At 38.8% G+C, this 20,943-nt stretch overlaps 1 long non-coding RNA gene across 2 annotated transcripts in view; it reads right to left on the reverse strand.

The window, feature by feature from the left end:
- The window catches only part of LOC128807646 (uncharacterized), a 107,414-nt gene that overhangs the window by 60,626 nt on the left and 25,845 nt on the right, over window positions 1-20,943 (reverse strand). Inside the window, exons 5-6 of one of the 2 annotated variants that reach the window (XR_008437224.1) lie at window positions 20,536-20,619; window positions 16,566-17,292 (exon numbers count right to left, since the gene is read on the reverse strand). The exons of the other annotated variant lie outside the window; for it this stretch is intronic. This is a non-coding gene — a long non-coding RNA (uncharacterized LOC128807646). Of the gene's footprint in view, window positions 1-16,565; window positions 17,293-20,535; window positions 20,620-20,943 lie in introns of those variants that run through there. 2 annotated transcript variants of the gene reach the window in all.

A 20,943-nucleotide genomic window follows, 5' to 3' on the forward strand; every position in this document is an offset into this window, starting at 1 on the left:
AGATAAATGGGTACAAAAGTAGCTGGTTATGTGTAAACAGGTTGTTAGTACACTTGCACAACTGAGCTCTGTGCTTCCTCACTACAATCTAATTGATACTCTGGTTTAATCCTATTTACAATAATCTTCTGTTCTTAGTAGAAATGTGTGAATACTAGTGAGCTTCAAGATGGACTTGCAGAAAAATAGGAAAAGAGATGGGTGTATCAGCAACAAGAATAGGAAGGTGAAACTCCACACCTAGTATATCTGGGTACCAGCACATGGAGGGACCAGGAAAGCTTCTGACCTGCTATCAGAATGATCCAGAATGTGCTTTTTTATATATACAATACATAAAATACACATTTTCCACTTGTGGACTTCAATCCTAATCAGTTGGAGAGCAGGAACAGCACTGGGCAGCCAGTGCTTTTTGCGAGTGCTATGTGTTTATGTGGGTGCTGGCAAGGCACTGTTTCTGTGTGTGAAGCTGGCTCATATGTGTGTGCGAGCATGTGTTCACTGGCTGGACTTCAATATCAAAATGCCTTTCTGACTTCACAGTTCAAAGACAAGTGAGATATAGTAAATGTTTATAGATATCTGAATACATGTAATGCATACATAAGCTTTGAAAGATCATGATAAAAGCAGGACCACAATACAGACACCCCTATTTGGTGCATAATACCATGTGCATACTGCTTTATAGCAACAGTTTTCTCCTGACCACCATTTTCTGTGCCATTTAATAACATTTTGGAGAGCTTTGTCACTGGAAGGAAAACCACCTGAACCTTTGATAGAGTTGAGCTAGGCTTTTGGGAGTGCGGACAAGCAAACTACAAGCAGAGGGTGCCAAGAAGCAGATCTTCAAAAATTTATCTTCATCCTGCTATAGAACTATGAAAACCACTTCAACTGCTCATGCTCTATTATCTCTATACCTGAGCAATAGTCCTCTATGTGTTAAAAGAGAAAGTGGACTCTTTTACAAGACTTTTTCTCTTTTGCTGAGAGAAGGCTTCTTTTTTTGATCAGGAACTTATGCCTGGTTTTGTGGATGAACATGGAGCCCTGACGTGGTTGTCAACACTTTATATTCATCAGGTATTATCTCCCAAGAAAAGTTTCACTTTTCCATTATAACCTTTTCAAGGCTGGCAGCCTTGTGCAGTGATTTATTACGGTGAACTCTTCTGAAGTAAGGATGAGGATTCTCCCCTCTCTGTTCACTCTCTCCATACTAGTTTTAAATTTTTGAAAAGCTTGGGAAAAAGGTATTATAGGTAGTAAGGTCTGTTATTGGAGTTTCTCAGAGAGACCACTTGAAGATGTGGTTTTGAAATACTGTCCTTTTTTTTTATTAATAATGGATGCTGTCCAGGAGTAGATCAAAACTTGGGCAACAAGTATGAAAAACACAATTGTCTTTTCCCCTGAAACAAATTGCAAGCCTTCTGGTCCCACCCTTGCTTTTCTATCAGCTATCAGGCTTTGCTATTGTACTGTCTGGTCCTTTCAAATCTCTCAAAGCCAACAAGAAAAATCACATTTCATTTTCAAGAAAAATTTCAGCTCAAATCCAGCTCCTAAGATTGCTGAGCATTAGTGGCACCAGCCTGTGTAACCTTTCCCAGTATTTGTTTCACATGTATGAAAGTACACAGATGGCCAATTATGCCAGTGACAGCACAGAATTATTATATCTAATTAGAGATGGGAGCAAGATTCTAAGATGAGAAAAAGAGGTCTGATTCTATCAGATTTGTGGGCTTGGAGAAGGCAGCTGGTTTTCCTCTTATCTGTACATGTAGTGCTTCTGCACAGACATTTTACAAGCTATTCATGTGATGAATATAAGCAGGGCGAAGGAGGTGATGTGAGGCACTGCTGCCAGGAGCACAAAGGTGGGTGGTGGGTGCCCTCTGAGAAGCAACAAAGGAGAGCTCAGCATGTGGCTGGAGCCTTCACTGCACAGACAGGGAGATGCACAGGATACTATTTTTTCTCTTCATAACTTGACTGCAAGGTGTACATTGCTCAGCTTCTTGACAAATATTTCAGCTTGAGAAGAAAACAAAAAAAGCACCATGAGAAAAATGAGGCAGCATTATTATTTATATAAATAAGATGGCTGAGGATTAAGCCCACTTCTCCTCCTACGTGATCTTGGGATTAATTAGTGGCATTCATTGCTACACTGCTATGTTCTGTGAGAAACACAAGATTGCATTTTTCATCTTAGGGTCGAGTGGAAAGACTTGACTGTGAAAAGCCAAAGCTTTTTAGACAACTGCAAAGTCTGATTTAATACGAAAAGAATTACATGCAGACTGGTATTTTGTTCTCTTCTTTCAAGTTTACTCAAGTAAAAAAGTAATTAATTCTTCAAGCACAGTTGAACCTTGCCTATTTTACACTAAAAATTGGGTGACTCACTGGAACCTGCTAAGTTTTTGAACCCATGAATATGAAATCAATGAATAGCAGAAATTAATGCTTTGAAAACCATACTTATTTTCATTTGATAACTTTTGTTTAATGTCATTTCAAATACTTTGGAGTTGCTAATCAGTCACCAAAATACAATTAGGGTATATTTTATAAGAAATGACACCTCAGTAGGTAGCCCATAAAAGACATCCAGTGTGATTCTCTACTGAAATGAGGGACAGATTGCTGATTTTATGAACCATCTAGAAAGTGGATGGAAACTGCTTGATAACTACTTTTTAAATCAAATGAGCTACTGCTTCTTCTATTTTTTTTTTTTCAATACTGGCACATATATTTAATGCAGCAAGATGTTAAATATTTGACAAACCTCACTAAAGATTGTTTGCTTGGTATCTTTTTAAAATTTCTATAGCAAGAATTAAAATATATTGTTCTTTGCATTTTTTTTACAATTTTCCTCCCTACTTGGTCAAATAAGGCATTTTTCCGCCAATGTACTTATCAAGCTACTTCCTTAAACTTCCATTCCATTTCTGAGGTCTGATCTTTGAAGAGCCATTACAACATTTTAATGCTGTATTTATGAAAAATAATTACTATGAAAAGTAAAATACAAGGAATGTGTTCATCAGAATTTTAAGGTGACCAAGTTTAAAAAATCATAATGATAGAAGTACAAACCTCAGAAAAAAGCAATACATGTGATACATGTGTGCCATGTAATATTCTAGTCAATCTTGCTAATATGTAACAACATGTCCTTATTCTTCCTGCCACGACAAATCTAAAAAGAGCAAGCGTAGACATTTAACACCCAAGCATTTCCTTACGATACACATCATGTAATAATCCCCACAGATATATATCTAAACACAAAAGCAATGACAAAAAAAAAAGCCCAAATAAACCACAAAACCAAGCCAAAAACAAATAAGCAAACAAACAAAAGAAAAAAAGGAAAGAATCCAAATTCCAAAACTCCACAGTATCAGCATGACTTTTATATGGGTCTAAAGCTTGTTAGATGCTTTCTGAATTGCTGCTATTGCTGAGTGAGCTCCACTTACAGTTGTTCTGCCCACATACTGACAATAACCAGTTAAAGCTCTGCTATTTAAGTGTCTCATTGTTCCTCATTCTCTCCTTCTCTGAGTTTAAGAGCATGAAGTACCTATTCTTATAAAAATAGCTGAAGCAATTATCTGGTCCAAACATCATCAGATTAGCTAAAAAAGAGTGTGGCCAAAACAGCTTTATGCTACACCTCAAGTACTGCCCAGCTTAGCCTTCCCCGTTTAGTTGAGCCATAGAATCACTAGTCCAAGCTTTCACTGTGATCCAGAGGTTATTTTAATGCTCATTTGGTTGGCTTTCCATCCAGAGATGGAAATCTGGACCTTAGTTTCCATGACAGCCTATTGCTTCTGGCTCCCCAGTCAGGGTATCCTGGTGAGTATCCAGGTATGGCCCAAAAAGGGAAATAAAATAACCAGAGCTGGTCAGAAGAGTGTCTTTTGTTCTGAATTGCTTTATTTTTGAAAGAAAAGCAAAGCTATGCTGAGCTGGGACACAAAAGCTAACAATCAGAACATTTTTGTGGGAGGGAAAAGCCTTGGAAGGATGTATGCATTTTTTCAGCTGGTTTCCTGGGCTGCCCAGCTCCTCTGGCTGCCCGCTATGTAGGCAGGTTCCCAAAGAACTGAAAGCCTCCTCTGCAGAGAGGGATGGGCAGAGACTATGAAGGAGAAACCCTGAAACCTGCTGACTACCAAGAGAGACCGACTGAGGGATCGCTGCTCTCTCCTACACTGGGCTGATATGGAGACCCTGGGCAGCAGATACCCAGCCAACCAGCAATCTATTCTCCTGGTGACCAAGAGGCTGCTGCCACCAGGAAGGCCAGCATTTGGGGTGAGATTTGCAGAGACAGCCAGCCAAGAAAGCCCAGGAACCCCAACTCCAGTGACAACTTGAGTTATGTATTGCTCAGACACCAGTTACCTTTTCCCTGCAACAACCAGCTGGGGGAAACTCCAGCCTACCTCCAGGTCACCAGAAACAAGCAGAGACTTTGAATAAAATCAAAGAGAAGGTTGAACTGGCAGAAGAGTTGACTTGAGGAATTATTTTCCAACAAACTGTCATTTCTCAATGGAAATTAATTTCATAAAGAAGCTTTTGATCACCCCCATAGCATGAGGGGTTAAATACACTGAGGCTGAGTGATAGGCTTAACACATGTACTTTTAAGGGAAAAATGAGCTTTGATTAGTTTCAGGGAGCATCACTGTGCCAGAACCCACCAGCTGTTTGATGGCCAAGAACCTACCACGGAAAGCAGACGTGGGCAGTCGGGTGTGTAAGGTCTCTTGCAGCAGGGATCTGCAACCACCTGTGCTCTCTTACTAGTGAGGGTGCCATGGTTTGGTGAGTTAAAAAGCTGGGGTGAACAGTTTTGTTCATTAGGAACCTGATATATTCTGGAAGAGTTATCACACAGCTGGTAGCAGTCTCTGAAATTTTCAATGGAACAGTTGTTTGCTGAAGAAAAAGGAGATGACTATGTGTCTGGTCATGTAGTTCCCATCTAAATTAGATCAGCTGCACTTGGACATTTCAACATTTAAGGTGAATTTTTTCCTGATGCTATTAACTGCCCAAATGTGGCCCAAGACAAAAATTAAGACTAAATTAAGACTTTAGAAACATTAGATTTGCTGCCTGAAAAGAAATGGTCATTCATAAACTATCTAGCAATGAAGATACATTTAGCAGAGCCTGACATCCTTCTGCTGTACTTTATACTAGGTAGCAAGAGCTCTAATACCCCATATTTCGTGTTTTCACTATTTTATATCTATTTTTATATTTTTTGTTCCTTTAATTTTTCTCTCAAAGGGCTAAGATAAGCGTATTGAACAAATGTATTTTTAGCTTAGGCCTCTGATCACATTCTTTCAGGACAAAAGAATTGTAGATCTGCTTGCAAATATTATGTTACTTCTTTTAGTTGTCATCATGCAATTTTGGATTAGTCTTTCAGTATCTACCTGCAGGGAATTCGTGCTGAGCCATAAAAGCCTATTAAAGGAGTGACTGGTGAGGCCCTAAAAATACCTTAGTCTGAAATAGCTTGTTTCAGCTCTTTATCAGGCTCTAAGAAAAGTGTGCTGCCTAACATCTTACAGGAGAAGGATGATTTCCAGAGGACAAACACAATACCTCTGGAAGTGATAGAAGGAGAAAAAAAAGAGTGCGACAAGCTAAGCACTGGATGTCCCCTTTCACAAAAACAGAAAATCTTCACAGCACAACTTTTAAATAGCTAAGAAAAGCTACCCTGGAAAAGGTAGTCCCAGTTCAGTGTTCTTGTTCACAAACTTGGCCTGCACTGGCCATTCTTTTATTCCTTTCTCTAGTTCAACTTCATATTTCCTCTTCCTTCCTCTGTGCTTCATCATTTAATCTCCCTATAATTTCACAGTCATGATTTTTAATGATTTCTCACCTGTTCTCCTCTCTCACCTTCTGATCCTCTCTCTGACTAATGTCCTGATACATCAGTGATTAATTAAGTTTCAGTCTTCAGCTTTGGTTCATTTGTCCTTCTCTCCCATCATAAGACCTTCCCTTCCAACTCTGATACCTGTTTCCCTTACTTCTGCTCCTATTCTGCAGAGTGGACTATCTTCCCTCATGTGTGTTTCAATCGACATGTTCTATTTTTACTATCTTCTATTTATCTCTGTTTCTCTAATTTAGCTGATGGCTGAGTCAACATCAACAGCTCAATGTATTTTTACTTCTTAGACCTACTCACAGGCAGCCCTGTTGCATGAAACACAGCTGGGGCTTTCTGCCCCTTCCTTGCCTGTCACAATCCAGGGAGTTCTTTCTCTCATAATACAGAATTGTTAAATGGCTTTTTGGTCTACAATTTACTAATTCTTCATGTCTGTTTATAAGTATTGATGTGACATATAGTGTCACCATTAGAAAGAAATAATACCTGTAGGCCTTAGCCTTTCAGGAATTACAATAACTCATAATCAGCTCAAGATATAGATACAGATACAACTCCAGATCACTATTCTCAGTTTTTGAGATGAAATTCAGTGTTTCCGTGAGACCTGTTTAGAGATAGAAAGTGTATATCTAAATAAAAATATTTAGAGACTTTAAAAGTGAAAACCACTTCGGACTGTCTATAATTTTCAGTTCAGATCTCAAACTTGGGTTGGAAATACAATTTAGTGGGAGTCTATCTGTCTTTACTTGCAATTATTCCTTCCAGAAGTCAAACAGTGGATATGAAATACCACCAGCCATGAAAATCAGTAATTCTGGTACAGCAACTCTTTTACCTGTCATTACATGGTGTGACATGATTTAAATCTGAGTTTTTAGCTAATCAGAAACTATTCTCATTTTTTCCCACTGTCTGATGTTCCTGCAATTCAGAGGCAATGCATTATGCAGTGAAATTTACCCAAAATAATGTGACTGGCCAGGTAAGGTAGCAACAGCAAAAATGATGCCTGATGCATTGACTGTAATAATTATTCAGAAAGACTGAGCTTTAAACAGCCTAAATTGGTGAGTGCTGATTGGCTGTTGCTCTATCACATGTCAGGTCTTCAAGTGAAAAAAAGAGCAGGTTCTGTAACTCATACATCATTATATTATTAATAATCACTTTTTCTGAATATTTCTTGTCAGGAAAGTGTCTGGGACATTTGAAAGCCCAGATTTTGCCTGTTTTGTTGCATTTCTACAGGACCTGAGGCCTGAGCAGCTACAGACATCCACTTACATGCTCTAGGTGATCCTGATCTCCAGACGTCCCTTCCCACCTCAACCATTCTGTGATTCTGCTTGCTCCTTCTCAGTTAGTCCTATGGTAGTGGGGCAGCTGTCCCAAAAGCCTTTCCTAGTTCTCATCCTAAGTAACATCCAGCTGCACCCTGGAACACCTTGTTTCAGGGAAGAGTAATCCCTGAGCATCCACCAAATTTTGCTGTTAAAGATACACTCATATACTGAAGAGAGGCCTTAAGCAACTTGTACTTTGGATAATGCTGAAGGCCCCTTTAGGGAGCAATTGACCCTAGACTGAAATAGAGAATAATAAATATGAGATGCGGGAGTTTTTAAATGCCCCAGCAGCATGAACTGGAAGATATTAAAAATCTAGGAAGGAAATGCCAGAGCCTGACACAAGATCTACACAAAGTTCAGACTACACAAGCTAAACATTGTGTAACACCACCAGCATGTTCAGCATATCTTTTTTGAATTAAGTATAAATAGATTTAGTTAATTTATTAAGTGGAGTCTTCCTTCTCTTTTGAGGTTATGTGGAAAGATTTTGTTTTCTTTTGAAACAGATAAATAAATTACAGACTAACCCCTCCCCTGTTTGCAACAATCCTTTCCTCTTCCAGGAAGCAGCCCTTGAATAAAGATATACTACATCAAGCAGCCCTATCAAAGGTGTCTTTAATACAATAAACCTGTTGTATGGTATTAGCATGGGGCAATAGTGGAAGCTCTGCTAACAGTAAGTTTTACATTAGCAATGAAAGAATTGAGTAAAAAGTAGGGTCTTAGCCTCCATTGTTTCTGCTTACAGAATTATAACCCCAGAACCATTTATTTTTCATGTTGCTTCTAACTGAAGCAAGTGGAAAGTCAAATCTAAGGGGTTTGGGTGAGCATCAATTTTAGAAAAAAAAAAAGCCAGAAAAGTATCTGATTAGCTCTCTGCCACTGACCCAGAAGCCCAAAATATTAAACAGTCCTTAAAAAAAATCTGAAGAAGCAAAGAGAATACCTAATACTTTTTTTAGGAAGTTTGATAAATATTTTATCTTCTCCTTAAATACTCCTCCTAAATTGTTAGTCTGACACCTATGAAGACAGTTACAGCAGGTTTGAAACAGAGCAGCACCCAGAGCAGCAATATATTTGTCACAGTCTCGCTAAGCCAAGTGACAGTGATTATGTTACTGTTTGATGCCATCATTAAATAATAGACATTGTCACCAGATCACAGTGAACATCCTAAAAATGTCCAATTTGTCCTTAGCAATCTGCTGCCTGCATCTAACATGGAAGTATATACAATGATCAATCTTACATCTAGCAGTTTTCATTAAAAAATATTTCTGTGAAAACCTATGTTGTGAGTGGTTTCATTTTGCCCCAATGACACATCTCTTCCAGTACATGTACTTGCAAAGGATGCTCAAGTGACTCGTTGGACACTCAATTGTGTTTAACAGTCACGTTAGGGCTGTTGTCATTCTTCCTCAGGGAATTTCTGCAAGCCTGTTCTGGCTCATCTCAATCTTTGCCCATTGATCAGACATTATTGATCTGAGTAAGGGTCCCTAAACACCACATGAATGGTAAGTGAACAGCTGTGGTATGAAAATGGGACCTTATCTGTAAAGATCAAAGACCTTGAGTGAAAGTTGCTGAACTGCTGTGGAAATAAAAATTTAGTCCTTGATCAAAAGCTGACTGAGGTCAAATCTCAAGCTATAGTGTTCAAAATTCCCACAGTGTTTACTGGGCTGGGGAAACTGGGCATACATGCTTGAGAGGCAATGGATTCCTTCTGCTTACTGAAATCTGTTTGCTTTCAGCAATACTATAAAAAAATGACCTTATTATAACCTGACAAGTGGTGCTAAGCCATGGTCATTGTAGCTAAGCCATCCTGCAGAGATATACATCTAACTACCTGAGTCCTTTCCAGATTCTGGAACTCTGAATTTGAGTGTGCACCCTTTGCATTCTTCCTGAAGGAGAAATATTTGTCAAAACTCTGAGCCACAATTGCTCAAGAAACTGAAATATTGAAAAAATATTATTGCTAGTTCAGGGTTTAGGCAAATGCTTCTCATTCAGAAACCATCTTATCACATCCTTTGTACAGCTCAGGAAGCTACCTTGAGAATTACAATTTACTTTGGTAAAAATCTCCAGAAGCTACTGTCAAATCTAAGCAGGCAAGTAACCTGTTCTAGATCTTTTGTTCACTGTTATAGGCTATATGCATTGCTTCATTCTTGCAAACCTTAACTGCTTGCACTGAAGACTTCCAGTGAAAGGCCTTGGCAGGAATTGACTTCTGTTAACTGAAGAGGTCAGTGTTATTACTAGTGTCTGACCACTTTGCAAGTCTGGCTAGCTCAGAAGACCACAAATGAATATTAATCAAGCACATGAAATCTGTTTCAGATTTCATCTGAAATTCAGTTCAGATAACCCATGAAAATGCATACTAGTCCTTGTGGGGTTTGCTGATTTTTGGTTTGTATTAAGTATATCTGGTGAAGCTCTACCTAACCAGAGATAAATGACTTTACTCAAAATGCAGAAGAAAAACAAGACAACAATGACTGTTGACCTGGTATTGTTGGCAAATTCTTTGGCTACATTTCTCATACTGGTTTCATCCCACCTAATGTAGTGATGCCTGTGAACAACAGTTGTAATCAATACCATTACATACTACACTTTTGACAGACACACTTTCCTAGAAAAGGAAAGAAATCATTGAGTCCAAAACAGAAAAATGCAAGAACTTCCTGAACTCTGAGCCAGTCAGTCTGTATTACTGACATATAGTCGTGGACCAGACAATGAGATGTTCTTTTCTCTGAAGTTGTCATCTGCTGACTTAGCTAGGTTTGGCATAGAAACTTTGGGTTACCACACTTTTCATCAATCACCTGAGGGGATAATCCAAAGCACTGGGGACAGACCCAGCAACATATTGAGGCCAGCTCCTTGTTTGAGCTCTGGGGCCAGCTTTTCCTGCAGCATTTCAGTGAAAAAATGCTTGTTTATGCTTTTCCTGTTACAAGCTGAATTAAGTGTGATCATTTGGGAGACAGAGTCATGAAGGCTATAATTAATTACCTTCAAGTTGTAGGTAATTAAAGATGTAGATCCTGTTGAGTAAGCAAACAAGGAGATATACTGTAAGGCACATTGCATCAAAGTAATCTAAACTACCATTCTGAAGAAGGGAGAAGAGAGGAGAAGCTGAGAAGACCTACGCTGGTACTTGTCCAAGTTACCTGTACACATTATTTCAGAAAAAAAAGTAATTTCAGAATACTGCAGGAACCCTGTATTAAAAATCAGGGCACTGAAAATGCAAGACTAGAATGAATAGTATGTCAGGGAATAATTTCTGTCTTTGGTTAACTAAAAGAGCCAGGAAAGATCATGGTCTTTGGTTAAATAAAGCAGCCTGTTGGGCTGAAGTCTCTTCAAGGTTGATGTGCTAAAGATCTTGTGACTCCAGTAGAGAAAAGAAGAAGATATTTCTTTCAGCTTGGGGAATGATCTTGCACCAAACCATTTGCTTTTTTCACTGAGCTCTCAATAAAGTGGTAGAATTTCCAATTAGTAAAAATAAGATTAAAAGCTTTGTCTATACTGGTCTCATCTTACTGCAGAAGTCTCATAAAGATTCCAGTACTATGTACAGGACATAGACACAATGTATTTGGCAAAACAGGCATGACAATTCGTCTCATAATTCCTTAAGGACAAGTTCCAAAACCCACATTTGGACATCTAAAGCACTGCTAAAGCAGAAGACATGAAGGTTCAAGACAGTGATTCAAAAAGAAAAAATCCTGACCCCTCCTCTGATGCCTGAAAGTCTGTCTGTACCTAAGCCTTATCCAAAGAAAACTTACTGGGGTGCCAAATTCTGTGTTTGCACAAATGGCCAGAGATATAATTTTCTTACTTGACCTGAACATATGATATAATCCCCTCTCCCACCTAAGATTCCATCTCCATCTTAAGATTCACAAAACAGGCATGCCTCTTAGGAGACCCATCTGGAGGCCTGATCTGCACATACTGCACACACACTGAATTTAATGAAATAGCAACAGCAGCTGCTGTTAATGGCAGTGGCAGCAGTGACTGATCACTGTTTATACTGTACCTTAGCTATCAGGGCAGTTGCCAAGTAAAGAGGAGACTGAAGAGACTTTTAATCACTCAAATGTTCTCAACAAGATGGAAGACAGCCCAGTTTGTCTTTTCGCAGGACTGAGCCACTTGGTATGTCTGAAAAGGTAGACATCCAAAAGGACAGTCTGAGCTAAGCACAGGCAGGAATCTCCTCACCCAGTGCCTTGGCAACTGTGATTTTTGTTTTGAGCTGCCTGGTGGTGCCCAGACAGCCTCTGGGGTCTCTGACCTCCCCCAGGAGCAGAGACATTTGCTTTGGGTGCTGCGGAGATGGATGACATAGCCTTCAGCTCCAGTCTGGGAGTTGCCTCCAGGATCTCCATGTAGAGGAATTTCTCCATTGCATCCTGCCAGTCAGTTATGGGGGAATGGCACCCTGAGGCAGAGGTGCCTTTCACCACTCCCAGGGAAGTGGTGGATACCCCAACATTGGACACTTTCAAGATTCAGTAGACACAGTTCTGGGCCATCTTGTCTAGACTGTGCCTTTGACAAGAAAGGTTGGACCAGATGACTCTTGAGGTCCCTTCAGACATGCTCTTTATGATTCTGTGATAATCTCATATTTTTTCCTTCTTACAAAGTTATCTGGTTCATACAAAAAGCTTTCATTTTGGGCACTGTGTGCTGAGAATGACCATGCTTGGGTGCTGCGGTGCCTCAAAAGGCAACACTGCAGTGGCAGGAGGTGAGACGGGCCTTGGGGCTTCCCAAGTTATCTGAACTTTGCTGCCACAAACAAGGTGTATGCACCCTGTATTCCCTGGTGGAATTCATGTGTCAGAAACCGTGGCATTTTCAGTATTTCTGATTAGAAAGCATATACTCGAACGAAATACTATAGAAATTTAAATATTTAAGGTCAAGCCATGTTTCCATAAGAGTCAGTGGGATATTTGACACAGACTTTTAAAAAACAAGGATTACACTCTAAATGGTCTATTTATGAGGAACAAGTGATATTTTAATGTACCAGTGTTTTTCCTAACTGTTTCAGGAAAATTATTAATAACTGAAGAAATCTGAAAAAACCCAAAATGTTGAAAAATGCTTAATTGCCATAGCAACGCCTGTTTTACTGTTGAATATCATAACTCCAGAGAGACGCAGAGCTGCCATGATCAGATGGCTTCTTTTAAAATTTCCTGATTGCTAAAATCAAAGAATTTTACAGCATAATCCTCTTTAAACACAATAAAAAAACCAGCTTCCCTCAGCATTAGTCACACTGTGCCTAATGGATTTCCACACCTTTCCATACACAAACAGAGATCACCTTCACTTAAAGCTATTAAAGACCATTTTTGTTATAAACCAAAACACAGAATCGTGCTAAATAACAAATGATACTGCAAGATCTGAAAGGAACCTTTTCTTTCATGACTCAGTCTCACTGAGAGAGGCAAACAGTCTGAGTTGTCTGTATATCCTACACACATGCACTGTAACATTGACTTACTGTGCAGTAGACAAGTATTAGGAGTCCCCCAAAAGCATAAAAGAAAATTTGTCATAGTATTATTACTAATGAACTTGTCTTAGTTATAGATCCAGAAGTAGATGATCTGCCTCTGAAATATACAAAATCTGTAATTAGCAAATCTGTAATCATTTTAAATGCACAAAATCATTACTGAATACTGAATCACAAAAATATTACTGAAGTGCTAAAAGCTATAATTCTGCCCCTCAGAGGAAATGGACTAGCTCTGACCTCAGCAGGCTTTCAATCAGACTTTAGAATTTCTGAGCTGGAGGATTTGTGGCCAATGGGAGCCAGGCATACTGAGAGGAATAAAGATGGGCAGCACATCACTGTGCCTGAGAAAGTGTTGTTTTCCTCCACTGCTCCCTCTGGCCTGTGGTTCCTTGGAAAATAGACGTAGCAGCAGATACCTATGTGGCATTACCAACATCTATTATGATTCTTCTTATTCTAAGATCTATTACAGAGGACAAGATCCACATATTCTTAGCATTGACCTCTTACAACTGATGACAGCTTTTTTAAGCCATTGAGATTTTGGCAACTCAGAGCAATTTTGGCACACATGATGAAACCTTTTAGAAAAAAGATCATAGAAAAGCCTGACATGCATGTATCTGTTTGCCAGCAAGAGTTCTGACAAAGCTGAGGACATCTGTGCTGGAGGTGACAGCAGAGGGTGCAGGTGGAGGGCTCGCTCAGTGGGAGCAGTGCAGCCATGATATGGCAGGGCCACGTTTGCACAGCGCAGTCTCCAAACCCAGTTCTTCCCCGTAATTTTTCTGACTGATGAGGAGCAGAGACCCTATTATAACAAAGGATTCTGCTGACATGCATGAAATACCATAGGGAAAAATAATACAACTTTGTGGAGGCAGCAAGCTGTTTAACTTTACTTCTGCCTATTTATAGCTCACTTGAACATTTTGACAATTGCAAACAATTCTGTAGACTAGCTATTTAGACACCCTGCTGAATTGTATCCCAAGAGAAACTTGAGGGGTTTAATAATTTTCTAGCCAGACAGAATTAAACTCGCGATTCATTGAAGAATGTTGCAAATAAAGTCAGACTTTAATTTTTAAACTTTCACTTCTTGTAAATTATCTTTTAATTAGATTGTTACTCCAATTTATCCACTCACCCTCAAGTGTAAGTCAATTCTTTTATATGCAACCAAACCCCCAAACACCTCACTTAAGATTTCAGCATAAGAAATTGCATTAGTACTTCACTTAAAATCTTGAGCACTGGTTTAAAGGAAAAACTTCTTAGAAGGCTGCACCATTGCACCAGCTTTACCACGCTATAGGAAAATTTTCATTCAGCCGTTACTGTCACCAAGGAAATTGAAGTTAATTCTAGCTTCCACCTTCTTGGATACAGACTTCTGGTAAAAATGTATAGCCTATTTTTGAAACCTCTGTAAATATCTCCAATGACTTTTGTTGCTGCCTAGATCAATTTCCTGACTAGTAGACTCCAAATAGACTGAATTAAAGTATGTTTGATATTATATGTCATTAGTGAGTGCTCTTACCTTTTCAGATAGAAGACACCTTTACAACATTTGCATTTGAAATGGGTGAGTAATTTTCAGCTTTGAGAGAGCGTAACTCACATGTTTTCTGCATATTTTTGCATTCCACTTTTTCTCTCTCTCTCCTGCCATCTCTTTCATATTTCTTTATGCTTAGGTTTCCCAGTATCTCTTGCCCTGCCAGTTTGTCCATATCTCTCATGAGTACTGCTTGTATACAGTCAGAGAAAAGATGAAAGCTCAATCTTTCCCTATTTTTCTTCAAATCATTTCACCATTTTCTGCTGGGGGTTATCCATGGAAAATAATTTACAAAAAGAATTTATTTGCTACATAAAAGGCAAAATAAAAATAGGGTTTACCTTGTACCCAATTAAAATTTGTGCAAACTCAGCATTAGACATCTTTCTTTTAAGCAAATATTCATTCTCCATCTTTACAGAGTGCCATGCAAATCTGTTTCTACACAGAGCAAACCAAAGAAAAAGTGTCCTGGACCTTCCCCTGCACATTTTAGATTTTGTTAGTGGAGTCATTGCCTAGTGCTTCTTCACCAATGGAAATCAACATTGAAAAAACATAGAAGTATGTCATCTCTTCTGTTTGGTAAAAAAAAGCTACTCTTCAAGAAGGATCACAGATAACCTTACGAGCCTTTTAATAGTGGTGCCAACGAAAGGATGTTCTCTGTACTATGTACAGGACCTAAAGGATACATTTTGCTACTGCCCCATCGCCTTTTAGTCTGTATGTAAAGACCTATGGCAAAACAAGGCAACATCCATGTGATGGTAAGCACCGCATCCCTTTGTCATGTTTCACAGACTAATCGTTATAATTATTTGAAAGAGTGACTTTTTAAAATTTGTGTAAATGATGTATCTGTCCTCCCCCCGCTCCCCAAATTTTTCAGTTGCAATTCTGACTTCTTGATTTCTTAAACCTTCATCTTAATAGCACGAAAGATCAAGCTTTGAGTAGGAATTCTGAAAAAATAGTTGTAGTGTACTACATACTGTCTGTCGTTTAGCCAGTCTATAATAACACTAAGTATTGTGTGTCTGATGTTTGCTATTGTTTTACTGTTATACATTTAACTACATTTGTTTTATTTGTCTGAGATGAGTTGAATCAGGTATGAAGAACAAACTCCCTCTCCTAAAGAGATTTGACCCCTATTCTTGTGGGCCCCACTGGTAGCTCATATTGCTGCAGCAGAAGTGTAGCCTCCCTTTTATAAAGTTGTACTATGAAAGGCATGAACTACATAGTCCCATTCAGATATGTGTCAAGAGAAGCAACACAAATTATTTAGAGACGCTACACGAACATTCACAAAAAATTACTAGAGCTTTTTTTGTGGGCCACAAATTAAAAGAAACACTATTCCTAAACACTAGACTGGGTAGCTCAGAGCCCCATCCAACCTGGTCTTGACTTTTCATGACTTCTCTCTGCATAATCTAATGTCATCAGAAGCCATTACTTTTGAAACAGTATTTGTGCATTTCCATTTAGCTGCTGTACCAGCAGCATCTTCTTACTCTGCATTGTTGGGTTAGTTGCACTAGAAACAAAGACAAGAGGCTTAGCTGCACTTCAGTTTGTGTTGCAGGAATCACTACTTTCAAGGAATGACATTGAAGTAGAACCAGGAGAACCAAGTCTCTAAAGCTGTTTTCAGCACCTCTACTGAAACTATTTTCTGCTACATCTATTTTGGTAGGCTCAGGACCAGCCTGTGATATATAAAATCACCACATGATTCCCCTGTTTATCAAGTAGTATCTGTAAAGATGGGATTTTTCCCAACATTAATTTTCCTTGGTCAAGGTTTGATTTAGTCAAGTTGCCAGTGAAACCACACTACCTCACAAAAATCTAAAATTAGCTTTTATTAAGTCTAGACATATCTAATAATCTCAACAGGTCTAATAAAATTGTCTTCTAAGTCTTCTAGAAACTATGCTACTTAATTTAAATTTACATATTTTACACTAGACCAGATAGTTTCTTAAAAGTCAAGAAGTTGAAGTAGAATGTAAATTCAAACCAAATTTTATTATTTTGATAATAAATTTCCATGAATATTAATGTACACTTCCTAAAAAAAGGGAGGGAAAAAGACATAAATAGAAACAAATGACCAGAAATAGTCAGAATCAGAGAAAAAAAACCATATGATTTAATTCAGAGGTTTATCTGTTGAGATCTCAGCTTCCCCTACTGCATTCAGGTGATATCTTTCCAAGGCATTTGCAGGACTGTTTCATGCCTGAAGTCTGCTTTACCATTGCTGTTTCGTTGGTAAAATAATTATGAAGCATTCAAAAGTCAATCTTAACAAAAGAGGGGGGACAGGGGGCAAGAAGAAGAAAAAAAGGACATTTGCTTTGAAATATTATTTAACAAAAGAAAAAGAGGAGGAAAAAAAACAATGTAATTTTGCTTTGCCAGCCATAGAATAAGCAAATGTAGACGTTTTCCTGTCTCAGTGCCTCAGAAGGTCTCAAGCTTTGCTTCTCTGGGTCATATTTATAGGTACTTTCCTGACATTGCCTTCAACTCAATGTGCATACAGATACTGTGTATACACACAGAGGCTCCTCTGGACAAGCCATTAAGTTGACCATCAAGTTTAACCCCAGGTTACCAGGAAACCATTACTGCTGGTAGTAACAGTCACAGTTCTTATCTGTCCCCACTTTCTATCAACATCTACTTGCTCTTCTCATTGAGATTAAAGTAAGCTTTAGAGTGAGTCTTGGTATTATTTTTCTATTAAAATCTCCTGCAAGTTAAACTCTCCTATCTCCTAGAAAAGAAAAAAAAAACCCCTTCAAATTAATTCATTTTATAATTGCTTCACTTCATAGGGTTTAGGCTACATAAAGTAATTCATGACCATGCTCATCTCACAGTTCCTCTAAACCTTTATAAACCAAACTACATTACCACATCAGTTGATAAGCCAACATTTGGTTCTGTAGCCACAGCTCCTTTTGCCCATACTGACTAGAAATGGCAGCACTCAGAAGGAAAAAGACAAGCTGTTCCTGGACTACTACTGCTTTTAAAGAGTATTTTGATTTTATAAAACATGTTACAATTAAGTCTTTATTTCAATGATCATATACTATTTATTTTCACAGGCATTCTGACACATTCGGTGCATGCAGTCCATGTTGTCCTATGTCAAATGAAGGGTATGAACCAGAGGAAAATATTGCTCCCCCTCAACATCTGCCTCTTCTATTCCAAATCTGAGTATAGCATCCAGAGCTGGGATTGTGTCCCTGCATCTCTCTTCAAGCTCTGCATAGTGCTGAGAAGGTCATCCAAACCACAGGTTTCAAAAAGTGGCCACAAGTTAAGATTTCTTCATTTCTGGGTATCTAATATGAAACAGCTGTGGATGAATTTGCAGGCATAGTGAATACTCACAGCTCCAGGTGGGGGTGGTTCCCACTGCATAAAACTTCATGAAAAGGTTTCTTCACTAAAAAGTGCTCTGAAACATGATTGTCTAGGTGGCTTTCTAAAAGCAGCAGACATCTCTGACAATGGGATTTTAGCACAAATCATTTCTGCAGGACTGCAGTGAAGAGAAGCTCACTAACAGTTATGGATCACTGCCAGTTTGCAGAGATTCTGGCAGTGGAACAGATAGCCATCATAGTATATAAAGGATCCACAACTCCGAGTTAGTAGTTTGCAAGAAATCAGAAGATTTTGCATAAGTCTTCTGTGCCAAAGCTGAACCACATCTTCCCCTACGTGTATATATAGTGTTACACACACAAGCAAGGAGAGTTAAAGAAAGCAAAAGGAATAAACAAACATTCCAGGATAAACTATCTGTAGGTATTTTTAAATTAAAACAGTTGTGGCAACACTGCAAGACAGACCTCTTTCCAAAGGCTTAGCTGTTTGTCCAGTTTAAAAAGCTTGTGAAGCTCTGCCTGCCTTCCATACAGCATGAGGAAAGACAGGCATCTCCCAGAGATTCCAGTATGTCAGGTTATTTAATGACAGCATCCAGACCATGTAAAGAGTGACCACCTTCATATTTCTCAGTCTGAGTACATATCTGTCCTGCTCAGGTAGGGCTGGGGTCTCACCTCTGTGCACACTGCTTCCACAGAGAGGAAGCCCTGCCATGCATCACAGAAACCATGCTATTTATTTCATGAATGACCAGTATTATTTAAGGCATCGAGAGTTACATGTAGACACAAGCTAAGCCAAGATAACCAGAAAGATATAGCAAAGAAAAGCTTGGATCATAATATCCACCTGCGCTAGCAAGGCTTTGGGAGGCTTGGGTTAAATTTCTTTTGCTGCCTGAGGGAATCTGACCTGGTATCTCCCACTTGGAGGTGAATATGCTGATCACAAAAGGTCAGCTATTTTAAGGCACAAGGGTGAGGCATCCCATTATTTCTGTTCAAACGGTTCCACTTTGCATGGAATGAATATTCATTGGGTTCCTGAGAGAATGGAAGTGAAGAAATGTCTCTATAACTGGGCTGTTAGGCAGCCTAGTGGGGAAGGTGGGTGAGAGGAACACATCCTTTTGAAATACGTGAGCATCTGGCTAAGCAGCAGCATGGACATGGTGTTAATGATCTGTGTTTGGGACTGAAATGTTGATACTGGAGATAAAATGGAATTTGAACGTTCAAATCTGATTGTGACAGCAGCCCCCAGACACCCTACTGAAAAGGCTACCTGGAAATTAATAGTTGTCTATTTAGTGCTGGATAATGTGAGGAAAATATAGTGTGAAACTACTCACAGAATGATGAAAAGGCCTCTCCTAGAGCTGCAGGAATAAAATTTCTTGCTGCAAACTAGCCTTATATAGACATCTAGGAGTACAAATGATGCTGGCAGAGAAGTAATTAAGTAGAATGACTGCAAAGACCTGATAATAGAATGTCCTATACTAGGCAAAAAGTCATTCATCTAGAGAGTCTAAAAAGCAGATTAAATCACTGTTCATATGAACACTTCTATGAAGGTGTTTTCCCTTTTAGACTGTTGCTTTAATGACTGTGTAATTATTGGAATTAATTGGGTTTGGAGGAACACTAGTATTTTTAATACAGGTTTTACCAGGTAGTGACAGTGTTTTTATCTTATAAGAAGTTTGCATTTTCATTCTCAGATGCCTTACTATTGGATTTTCAACTGCAGAGTTGGTGATAAATTCATCTGTGGTAAAAAAGGCACTCATAAATCTGTTTATACAGACTTTTATACTGACTTCTGCTGTCTTTCCTCAGGAATGAATCTGTCCCACAAAGCTTATTATTTAATTATTTAGAGAGATGTGGATGAAGTTACACTGTATGAGTAAAGAAGTTTCTGCATATTGCCCTGAAATGACTTTGCTATAGAGAAAAGCACTTAGGGATGGCTTCTTTTAGGGACAAAATCCATAGAATTTAACAAAAGGGAGCAACACTTTTAAGATTCAGCAACAAAAGTGCTTTATGGGATCAGTATGCACTATATATTAGGCCATTTGGAATTATACTTAAAAAAAAAAAAACAAGAAAACAGTATATTCCTAGACTGTTTTAGTTCTAGTGAGGAATGACACAGCATCCACAAGAATGAGTGCCAGTTCACACTGACTGAGATCAGTGACTGCTCCACTAAGAAGAAGGATGTTCCTGCTCTGAGTGCAGCCCATCCAACTGGAAAGAGAGCAAGGTTTTAGCTAAGGAACACCCAGGGGTGCCTGTGCCTTTTCAGTTTAGTCAAAGTTCATTTCAGATCTTCTGGCTGACAAAAAGCAGCAGATTTGCTTCTGTTTGAATGTATGCAGCTGGTTTGGCACTGTAACTGCATTTCCTGGGGGAGAGCAGTAGCAGCCATTGCCTTCACAAGAGTTTTGCTGCGTAATTAAGTTTTATTTATAAAGACTGAATGTACCAGATTAATAACCTTGTCTTTACACTGCAGACTGGTAAATTAGAGTTGGATTTCTGTCTCTATAAGAATTGTTACCAGATTCAGAACATGGCTTTGATACCTTTAATTTAATTACCTGCAAAAATTTGATGCTATTCATCTTCCACAAGGTGCACATTCTAGTCAATGGAGACACACTGATTTACACCAGGTCTGGGGTCTGTGTAGGAAAAATTTCAGTTATATTTTTTCAGGACACTTAAGAAAAAATTATCTGGGGCTTTTGTTCCTGCTTTTCCTTATCCTGTCTATAGACTGTGGTAAATGTGAACCTTTCCCCTCCAAGGTGTGTTCTTTGTTGGAGCCAGAATTTACATTTGCCTTTTAACTCACTTTGAGACTCATTGTCCTAAAACCACAGAGATGTAGATCTGGGAAGGACAACAGGATGCTGTCCTGTCTGTCCCGTGCACTGTCCACAACAGATGCTGATATGAACAGTCCTTAAACACATTCAATAAAACACATTCACACGTATTCTTAA

The sequence above is a fragment of the Vidua macroura genome, chromosome 5 (genome assembly GCF_024509145.1).
Source record: "Vidua macroura isolate BioBank_ID:100142 chromosome 5, ASM2450914v1, whole genome shotgun sequence".
Taxonomy (NCBI): Eukaryota; Metazoa; Chordata; class Aves; order Passeriformes; family Viduidae; genus Vidua; species Vidua macroura.